At 36.2% G+C, this 11,309-nt stretch overlaps 1 pseudogene; it reads right to left on the minus strand.

Moving 5' to 3' along the window:
* Positions 1-226: 226 nt before the first annotated feature.
* On the minus strand, positions 227-2,288 carry LOC104984205 (annotated as a pseudogene).
* Positions 2,289-11,309: the final 9,021 nt, after the last annotated feature.

The raw sequence follows: 11,309 nt of genomic DNA on the forward strand, positions 1-11,309 counted from the left end.
ATTGAAAAGTTAAAAATTCCTTAATTTTTTATTCCTGGTACCACTACCACAATTTACAGGGCAATATACCTGATGTAATGAAAAGAAAAAGACAAAGGTACAACAGATAAAAGACCTCAGGAATGTACATCTAATTGACACTACATTGCATTAATCAATAGCTGCACTTTTTGCAAACTGTGGCTATGACAGTCCTGAACAAGAAGGGTTTCCTGTTTAAGCTGCAGTAACTTTTCTCACTATGGATCATTCTTCCTTCTGTGGCAGATTTTTACAGTTCCTCTAATGCATTTGGGACGATTGTCTCAAAGTAACCCGCAGCTTTCCTGACAACACCTCGCTCTCTCTCCTGCTAAGAACTGTAGCCCTTTTCTTCTGAGTTTTTAGAACCTTCTGCTACCATATCCATCACTTCCACCACCAGATCCATAACCACCACCATAGGGACTGCCCGAGCTTCTTCCACCAAAACTACCCCCTTTCATGGATCCATAATTTGATTGCTGTTGTCCACTATAATTTCCAAAATCATTATAGTTTCCACCACCACCATCAGATCAGATCAGATCAGTTGCTCAGTCGTGTCCGACTCTTTGCTACCCCATGAATCACAGCACGCCAGGCCTCCCTGTCCATCACCAACTCCCGGACTTCACTCAGACTCACGTCCATCGAGTCAGTGATGCCATCCAGCCATCTCATCCTCTGTCGTCCCCTTCTCCTCCTGCACCCAATCCCTCCCTGCATCAGAGTCTTTTCCAATGAGTCAACTCTTCACATGAGGTGGCCAAAGTACTGGAGTTTCAGCTTTAGCATCATTCCTTCCAAAGAAATCCCAGGGCTGATCTCCTTCAGAATGGACTGGTTGGATCTCCTTACAGTCCAAGGGACTCTCAAGAGTCTTCTCCAACACCACAGTTCAAAAGCATCAATTCTTCGGTGCTCAGCCTTCTTCACAGTCCAACCCTCACATCCATATATGACCACTGGAAAAACCATAGCCTTGACTAGATGAACCTTCATTGGCAAAGTAATGTTTCTGCTTTTGAATATGCTATCACTGTTTCCACTGTTTCCCCATCTATTTCCCATGAAGTGGTGGGACCGGATGCCATGATCTTCGTTTTCTGAATGTTGAGCTTTAAGCCAACTTTTTCACTCTCCTCTTTCACTTTCATCAAGAGGCTTTTGAGTTCCTCTTCACTTTCTGCCATAAGGGTGGCGTCATCTGCATATCTGAGGTTATTGATATTTCTCCCAGCAATCTTGATTCCAGTTTGTGTTTCTTCCAGTCCAGCGTTTCTCATGATGTACTCTGCATATAAGTTAAAAGAAATAGAAAAGAAATGCAAAAAAAAAAAAAAACAACCCACCACCATAGTTACCTCCTAAATTTCCTCCTTCATTGTAACCATCATATCCTCCAACACTGCCACCATATCCACCACCTTGGTTTCCACCGTCACCGTAGCCTCCTCTACTGCTATAACCAGGACCACCACCGTAGTTGCCAGCATCCCCTCCAAATCCATTATGTCCACCATCACCTCCTCCACAACTCCCTCTGCTGCCACGACCTCCACCACCATAGCCTCCTCTTCCACCAAAGTTTCCACCACGGCCAAAGTTACCTCCACCAGCTCCAGAGTTTCCTCCACCAGCTCCAGAGTTTCCTCCACGACCCATAGAGTTGCCAGATCCACCTCCACGCCCTCCTTGTGATCCAACAGATTACATCTCTTGTTTAGAAACGGCCCTTTTCACTTCACAATTATGCCCATTAATAGTGTGGTATTTCTGAACAACAATTTTATCAACTTTATCATCAAAAGTTACAAAAGCAAATCCTCTCTTTTTCCCACTCTGCCTGTCTTCCATAACTTCTATGGTTTCAATCTTGCCATACTTTTCAAAGTAGTCTCTCAAATAATATTCTTCTGTATCTTCTTTAATACTACCAACAAAAATTTTCTTCACTGTTAGATGCGCTTTACAGAATCCTCTCTAGAAACAGCTCTCTTTGGTTCCACTACACGCCCATCAACTTTGTGCAGTCGAGCATACATTGCTGCATCCACTTCTTCAACACAGGAGTGAGTCACAACACCAAAGCCCCTGGAACGTTTTGTTTGGGGGTCTCTCATCACCATACAATCTGCAAGTGTGCCCCATTTCTCAACATCATTCTCTTAAGCTATCATCTGTAGTTTCAAAGCTCAGACCACCAATAAACAGCTTTCTCAACTGCTCTGGTTCCTTGGGATCATGACCCTCCATTTTGAGACCAGACTCGCCTCTTCCAACTCGAGTTCAATATGGGACCCTGAAGTACTTCAGAATTATTCCTGTAAGTAGGAAAAAAGAGAACAACAAAACGCTGAAGTCTTATCATCTGCTAACTTGAATAAAAGGATCTTGTCTTCTTTAAGTAGACTGTGTTCTTTTCAAATCAGTAAACATTCTGAAGATCTCAAGTTTTTCTCAGATCCCTCTTGATAAGCCTTCTTTATTTTCTCTACTTAGCAGTGCAGAAAGACGCAAGACCCAAGATCACTGAACCTAATATCCAGAACCCAAATTTAAGGGGATTAGTGACAACTGACATGGCCTAGGGGTTCCCTCATGGCGCAGTGGTATAGAATCTGCCTGCAATGCAGGAGACCAGGGTTCAGTCCCTGGGTGGAGAAGATCCTGAAAAAGGAGATGGCAACTCACTCCAGTATTGCTGCTTGGGAAATCGCATGGACAGAGGATCCTGGCAGACTACAGTCCATTGGGTCACAAAAGACTTGGACACAACTTACTGACTAAATGACAACAAGAAAGAACTATATTTAATCTTGCAATAAACTATAATGGAAAATAAAAAGAAAGAATTGCTCTTACACTAGGAATTGCTCTTACATGAACATATATAGATGCTTTAATTATTAACTTATTTAATCTTTCTGACAACAAAATAGGTGTAATCACTGTATACATGAGGAAACTGGGCATATTGGTTTAGTAACTTGTCCAAAGTCATAGAGTTACTACCTATGTCAATTCGATCCCTGGGTTGGGAAGATCCCCGTAGGAGGGAATGGCAACCCACTCCAGTATTTTTGCCTGGAGAATCCCGTGGACAGAACTACAGTCCGTGGGGTCGCAAAGAGTCAGGCACAACTGAAGTGACTTCGCACACATGCATAAGAGAGAGTCTTCAGTCATATTTTCAGCCAGCCACCACTACTGTTTCCTAGCAAACAATATCAGTGCTGTCAGCACACCAGCCACCTCATGAAAACCTTGGAAGGAGATTAAAATTATTTTATTTTATTTATTTATATTTTACATCTGACTCTGGCTCTAATGTGCTGTTACTTAGCAATTTGTAACATTTTACAGATTCATGGCTTGGAAGACTGACTGGTCCAGGCTCTCAGTGTTTTACTAAATCATCTCAATAGCCTCTCAGTGAGTTTCCTGCTTCCTTCTTCTTATCCTTTGTTTCCTCCACACGATATATTAAATTATTATTAACTCTGAGTGCATTTTAATTATTTTTACCTTAATCTACCAATCCTAATTGATTCACTATTTTCACAGGCTATTTATCAATCATGTAAATTCCTGTATAATTCCTTATACTTTCTTATAAGCATGGAGTCAAGATGGTGCTGAACGCATTGCATTAGAATTCCACTTCATCCAACTGCTGGATGTGTGATTAAAGACACATTTCTTCTTTAGCAACATGATGATAGTAATACATCCTTTTAGGTTTGATGAGGATTCCTTGAGATTAAATGGGGTAGTCTGTCAAACCCCCAGCATGCAGTCAATTACTGACTAGGCCTTGAACATTGGTTCTTTAACTTTCTTAGTTTTGAGCCATTTCTTCTGAAAATTCTAAATTTCCTTATGGTAAAAATGAACAATATTGGTAGCAGCATTATTCTTTCTTTCATGCACATGTTTTAAATATTAATGTCAAATTTATGGATAGTTTCTTTTATGGCTTTGTACTTTATATCTTTCAAAGTTCTTCTATACTCCAAGATTGCAAGTGTATTTTTTGAATGCTTTTGTAGTTGTATTTTAGACACATTATGTTTTAATGACGTATAGTTGATTTACAATGTTGTGTTAGTTTCTGGTATTCAGCAAAGTGATTCAGTTATACACACGTATTCTTTTTCATTTTCTTTTCCATTATGGTTTATTATAGGATATTGAATATAGTCCTTTGTGCAACATGATAGGACCTTATTGTTTATCCATTCTCTATATACAATATAATAGCTTGCATCTACTACTCCCAAACTCCCAATCCACTGTTGGCAACCACAGGTCTGAACTCAACAGACGTTTATGTTTTCCATCTACCTCAAATATATGTTGCTTTTTGTCTTAGCACCAAGTTAGGAATCTAACCATTTTTTTTCATCTGCATTTGTTCAGTCCTGTTCTCAGTAGTTTGGAATGCCCCTTACCTATGTATTCTGTTCTCCTCCATTTCTATATGTATATTAAGATATCAGTGTCATACAATTCTAATTGTTATATTTTTATAACATATTTTAAAATTTGATAGTGTAAATTCTCTTTCCTCCTTTTGATATAATGCTTTTTGGCTAATTTTGTATCTTTTCTGAGAACTAAACTGTCAAGTTTCATTTAAAAATCTTTTTAGGCTTTGATTTATTGCATTTATCTTGAAACCTATTTAGTGAAGAATAAATACTTTTAGTAAATTTTATTTCCATTTAGAATAAGATATGTTCCTATAACTAATTATATCTTATTTTATATCTTATGGTAATATTTTTATTATGGATATTGCACATTTGCATTGGTTTTATTCCTAGATATTTTCTGTCATTTTCAATTATGACTAATCCTTTTTTCTTTACATTTTCTAAACTTTCTATTGCTGATGTTTTGATAGGTATGCCTCATCAAGTAAGAAAAATTCTTCTTGTATTACATACTTTCCAAAAAAAAAAATCATAAATAGGAGTCATTTTTAATAAATGGGCCTTTTGCTTTTATTAAAATGATTTTGTGTTTTTTCTGTTTGATTCTTTAAAAAGTAAATTGCATTAAAATATTGTATAGTACGCTGCTATATTTATTAACGTTTAAAAGAAGTTTTGCAGTGACACTTAAAAGTAAATTTGGCCTATGGTTTTACTTTTTATGCCATGCTTGTCTAGTTTAGGTATAAAAGTTTTAAAATTATCTTAGAAGGACACAGAAAGATTTCTCTATTTTTTCCCCCAATGCTTTGGAAGTTTATCTCTAAAATTTTCTAAGATTTCTAAAATCTATAAAAAACTATTCCTTGTATATCCTAAATTCTATTTTAACTAGGTATCTTGTATTTGTTAAATCTGGCAGCCATAGCTTAGAACAAATCTGGCAACTATAACTTTATTTGCTAAATCTGGCAACCATAATAAACACTTCATAAATATGAGTGGCTCTATGATTTTACTGCTTTGAAATCAGAGTATTTTGCCTGCTGAGATTTCTTTTAACAGCTAAACACTGGTAAATTTTAATGAATGTTCTCTTGGGTACAAAGTTCTTTATATATTCATTATTTATAAAACTAATTTTGAGAATTGTCTGAGCTATTGAATTCTAAATAGCTATAAATATTTTCAGTTTACTTTATCTGTCCATTTATAAGCAAGATATTAAAATCTTTATGTGCATTTATTAATTTCACTTATATTTCTTTTCTTTTTCTTTTTTTAAATTTTTTATTCCTTTATTTCTCATGTGTTCCCCATCCTGAACCCTCCTCCCTCCTCCCTCCCCATACCATCCCTCTGGGTCGTCCCAGTGCACCAGCCCCAAGCTTTCATTTTTGTTCTATATAATTTTTCTGTTAAGGTAAAGTTTAGAGCGTATATTATTTTTATATTGTTACTTTCATCACTAGATAGAGTTATTTTTTCCTTTTCGTACTTTGTCTTTATTTCTATTATGCCTACTACTAACATTTTTACATCTGCTTTCTGTTTGTTAGCAATTTTCTCCATTATTTTTCTTTTCAAATATTTTTATGTCATATTGTTTTAGATAAATCTTTTATAAATATGATGTATTTAGAAATATATTTTATTTTTACTCAATTTGAAAAAATCTCTGACTTTCATTAAATAGCAGCACACATCTCATTTATATTATTATTTTTTTCCATTCTTTGTTTTTTTCTTTTTAATTTTTTAATTATTATTATTAGTTTTTTTTTTTTACTTTACAATATTGTATTGGTTTTGCCATACATTGAAATGAATCCATCATGGGTGTACATGTCTTCCCCATTCTGAACCCCCCTCCCACCTCCCTCCCCATCCCATCCCTCTGGGTCATCCCAGTGCACCAGCCCCGAGCACCCTGTATCATGCATCGAACCTGGACTTGGCCCACTTTTTGATTGGGTCATTTGTTTTTCTTGAGTTGAGCTGCAGGAGTTGCTTATATATTTTTGAGATTAATTCTTTGTCTGTTGCTTCGTTTGCTACTATTTTCTCCTATTCTGAAGGCTGTCTTTTCACCTTACTTACAGTTTCCTTTGTTGTGTAGAAGCTTTTAATTAGGTCCCATTTATTTATTTTTGCTTTTATTTCTAATATTTTGGGAGGTGGGTCATAGAGGATCCTGATGTGGTTTATGTTGGAGAGTGTTTTGCCTATGTTTTCCTCTAGGAGTTAGTTTATTTTTGTGTATGGTGTTAGAAAGTGTTCTAGTTTCATTCTTTTACAAGTGGTTGACCGGTTTTCCCAGCACCACTTGTTAAAGAGATTGTCTTTTCTCCATTGTATATTCTTGCCTATTTTGTTGAAGATAAGGTGTCCATAGGTGCATGGATTTATCTCTGGGCTTTCTATTAAATTGCATTTGTTCCCTTGATCTATATTTCTGTCTTTGTGCCAGTACCATACTGTCTTGATGACTGTGGATTTGTAGTAGAACCTGAAGTCAGGCAGGTTGATTCCTCCAGTTCCATTCTTCTTTCTCAAGATTGCTTTGGCTATTCGAGGTTTTTTGTATTTCCATACAAATTGTGAAATTATTTGTTCTAGCTCTGTGAAAAATACCATTGGTAGCTTGATAGGGATTGCATTGAATCTATAGATTGCTTTGGGTGGTATACTCATTTTCACTATATTGATTCTTCAGATCCATGAACACAGTATATTTCTCCATCTATTAGTGTCCTCTTTGATTTCTTTCACCAGTGTTTTATAGCTGTCTATATATAGGTCTTTTGTTTCTTTAGGTAGATATATTCCTAAGTATTTTATTCTTTTCATTGCAATGGTGAATGGAATTGTTTCCTTAATTTCTCTTTCTATTTTCTCATTGTTAGTGTATAGGAATGCAAGGGATTTCTGTGTGTTGATTTTATATCTTGCAACTTTATCGTATTCATTGATTAGCTATAGTAATTTTCTGGTGGAGTCTTTAGGGTTTTCTATGTAAAGGATTATATCATCTGCAAACAGTGAGAGTTTTACTTCTTTTCCAGTTTATGTTATTCTTAACTGGTGTGTCTGAACTTTTCTTGCCATAATTTTTAAAAAGTTTATATTTTTCAAAACTTCTTTATATATATATATATATTTCCCAATTATCCATTACTTCAACATTTTCCTTCTAATATGGAAGTGTTTCATTAGTGTAAACTTTTAGTTTCATACTCTTTTCCCCTTTAGAATTTTTCAGAGTTGTTCTATTGTCTTTTAATACCAAAGAGAAGTCTGTTATCTTAATTGCATTCTTTTGTAGTTAGTTAAAATTTTTACTTTTGCCTCTTTAAGTTTTAAGGATTTTCAAGTTATCTTTTCTCTTTTGCATTTTCCTAAGTGTTTCCAGGTGGTTGCTCTTTTTATTTATCCTGCTTAGACTGAATGGTCTATTCTAAACAGAAAATGTCTATATTTCTTCAGTTTTGAGCATCCCTTACTCCATTTTATTTTTGACTGTTTCATCCTATCAGTCCTTTCAGAAATTCACATTGATTGGATGTTGGATGTTCTGGGTCTCTCTTCTGTGTCTCTTCCCTGCTCCCTGCTCCCTACACCCCACCCTCCCACCCATTCCCACCTAGCTGTATTGCAGGAGAAGCCATTGCTGTGGCAGCTCTCTAATTCACTTTTGAGGTTAATCATTCTAATATTCAGTCCTTTTTTTTTTTTTTTTCAGTACCAATAACCATATACCTTTTATTTTCAGAATTTATAATTTAGCCCATTATTTCTTTCATGAATGACATAGCTTTTCATATCCCCCATAAAATATTTTTATTCCTTTAAATTATTTGTTGTTTCCTTTCATAGTGATTTTCCTTCAAATGTTTTGTGATTTTTTTCATAGCATTCATATCTGTATATTTGAGAAGAGCTGTCCATGAAAGCTAATTTTGATTACCATTGCCTGCATTTAGAGCTGTGTGTGTGTGTCCAGATTTATTGCTTTAGCTGTGGATTAAGACTTTTCCTCTTATGGCCTAGCATAAGATAGGTAAGTGGAAGGCATCACTGTGACAAGCATCTTTACAGCTTCCTAATTGCCTAGGCTTCCTCTCTTGTGCTGGCTATCCATGCTCCTAAGTTTGCAGCAGCACCCCTCTCTGGTTTAATTTTTCTGGACATCACTTGATTGATGTAGGCTAACCTTGATTCACCTTCTGGGACTTGGATGTGTTAACACTAGAAGAAAATCAGGGATTTTTTTTCTAACAAAAGGACCCAAGAGAATGCCTATTGGCTAAACAACCTATAAGGTGTTCCATACAGAACTAATTTTGTTTATCTGAAAATTTCACTAATGTTTGATATTTATTTTACTTTATTTTCCTGAATGCAAATAGTAATTTTTTAAGCTGATAAAATGCACTTGGTTTAAAATTCAAGAGTTGCAAAAGTGTGTGCAGTGAAAAGTGTGTCCTTCCTAATTTATTTCCTAATCACCTGGCCATCTAGTTCTCCCCAGATTAACTACCTTACTAGTCTTTCAATGTCTCATTCCTGATCAGGCTAGGTAAGAAAAATATTGGATATTTGTCATTCAATTACACAACAACTTTTCAACTCATTAGTTATGCAGGGGTTCCCTCCCCCCCGTTTTAGGTATGTGAATTGCTAAATCACATGAGATATTTAGTATCTGTGGGACCAATACCTAGGGACTCTGAACTACTGATTCCACAATGTTAATAAGGTGCACCAAAGAAATGGGTTAACATTTCATAGAATAGCACAGAAGCACCCTTCTGTATCCAAAGCCCAGTCTGGGCTTTCCCGGTTGTAAGGACGGGAGAAGGGTAACTGTTGCGATCCCACCAAACTCTCTGTCACCTCCCCTAGACTCTTTCCAGGCTGAGGTGGTCTCTTTGTACTTCTGGCCCTCAGAGGAGTCTAATTCCCAAGACTTTATCTGGCTGAGGATCTTCTCTGATTTAGATCTGCTCTTAAGAACAAAGTGCGACTAGGTTTGCCTCCAAAGAGGTTCCCTGTTCCCTTTGCAAAACCCTTTGAAAAAAGGTTTTCAAGCCTTTTTTAAAGATTGTGATCTACAATGAGAAGTATATTTCCTATCTTTCTCACATATACACATTTGAAACAATTTTTATCCCTATGCTCTGTGATGTAATGTCCTATTTTTTTCTTATTTTTCATTTAAAAAGTGCTATGATCCACACAAATGGATTTCATGATTCATTAATGTAAGGCTTCCTGAAATTAAAAACTATAGTATAATGGCAATCAGTACATTGTCAAAGATGTTTATTCAATAGCCATAAAAAGTAATGTCTCTGTTTCTTTCATTTGTTTTAATTCATACCTATACTTTTCTGAAATAATGTTATTGCAGTTGACAATCTTGCCACTACTGGTGCACCAGTGGTTATATTATTTGCTAATTCTAAACCAGGTCCGGTCTTTACTTGTGCTGGCAAGAGCAGAAATTTCCACCAAATCACTCCCTCCTTCCTTTTATCTGCAGTCCAGTGATATTTTTTCAACATTTTCTTTACACTTGGATTTTGTTGTTTTTACTCACATTTATGTTCTCTCAAGACTACATAGGTTTTGCTTTTGCCCCAAATTGGGATCTCTTCTACATATTTGTAGATGTTTCCCTCAGTTATTTCCGTCACCCCCTGCCCCACAGCCATCTATGCTTGATAGAGCTGGATTGCAATATTATATTTTCCCTGTTGTTGCTGTTCAATTGCTCAGTCATGTCTGACTCTTTGTGACCCCATGAACTGCAGCACTCCAGGCTCCCCTGTCCTATACTGTCTCCCGGAGTTTGCTCAAAGTCATGTCCATTGAGTCGGTGACACCATCCAACCATCTCATCCTCTCTCCCCCATGTCTCTTCCTGCCCCACTCTTTCCCAGCATCAGAGTCTTTTCCAATGAATCAGCTCTTCACATCAGGTGACTAAAGTATTGGAGCTTCAGCATGAGTCCTTCCAATGAATATTCAGGACTGATCTCCTTTAGGATGGACTGGTTGGATCTCATTGCAGTCCAAGGGACTCTCAAGAGTCTTCTCCAATACCACACCACAGTTTAAAAGCATCAATTCTTTGACACTCAGCCTTCTTTATGGTCTAACTCTCACATCCATACATGACTACGGACCTTTATTGGCAAAGTGATGTCTCTGCTTTTTAATACATTGTCTAGGTTTGTCATAGCTTTTCTTCCAGGGAGCAAGTATCTTAATTTCATGACTGCAGTCACTATCTGCAGTGATTTTGGAGCCCAAGAAAATAAATTTTGCCAGAATTTAGCATATGATGAAACCATTCAGAAAGTTCCTTAAGTTTTAGACTGGTTTATTCTGTAAAATAGTTTCTTTATAATTTGTGTGATTAAAAATTTTTAAAGTTAACCTAGAGAACTTCAGCATGCATCTGTTTAAAAAATATTTAATTTTCAAGTCCAAACTTTAAAATCAGGGCTTCCCAAAGTTATTAGCACTGTAGTATATCTCTGTCCAGTGGAACAGATGTTGCCTGTATCTACAAATATTTCAAAAACAGATTGAAGGCATGCAATATGCAATTCCTTTTGGCACGATTCATGTACATTTTGCCAGAAAATGTTTGAACAGATTTTAAATCTTTCTCCTCATTATCTTTGAGAAATATACAAACTCACACACATTTTTGCAAGGTGTCTGTTATGAGTTACATGCTGTGAAAAGTACCTCTTAACCAACATGTCTCTTAACATCAAAATTTCTGACTGTATAATCATTGGAAAGATGAGAAAAATGTCATGTATATTGTAATTA

The sequence above is a fragment of the Bison bison genome, unplaced genomic scaffold (assembly GCF_000754665.1).
Source record: "Bison bison bison isolate TAMUID 2011002044 unplaced genomic scaffold, Bison_UMD1.0 scf7180017863946, whole genome shotgun sequence".
Taxonomy (NCBI): Eukaryota; Metazoa; Chordata; class Mammalia; order Artiodactyla; family Bovidae; genus Bison; species Bison bison.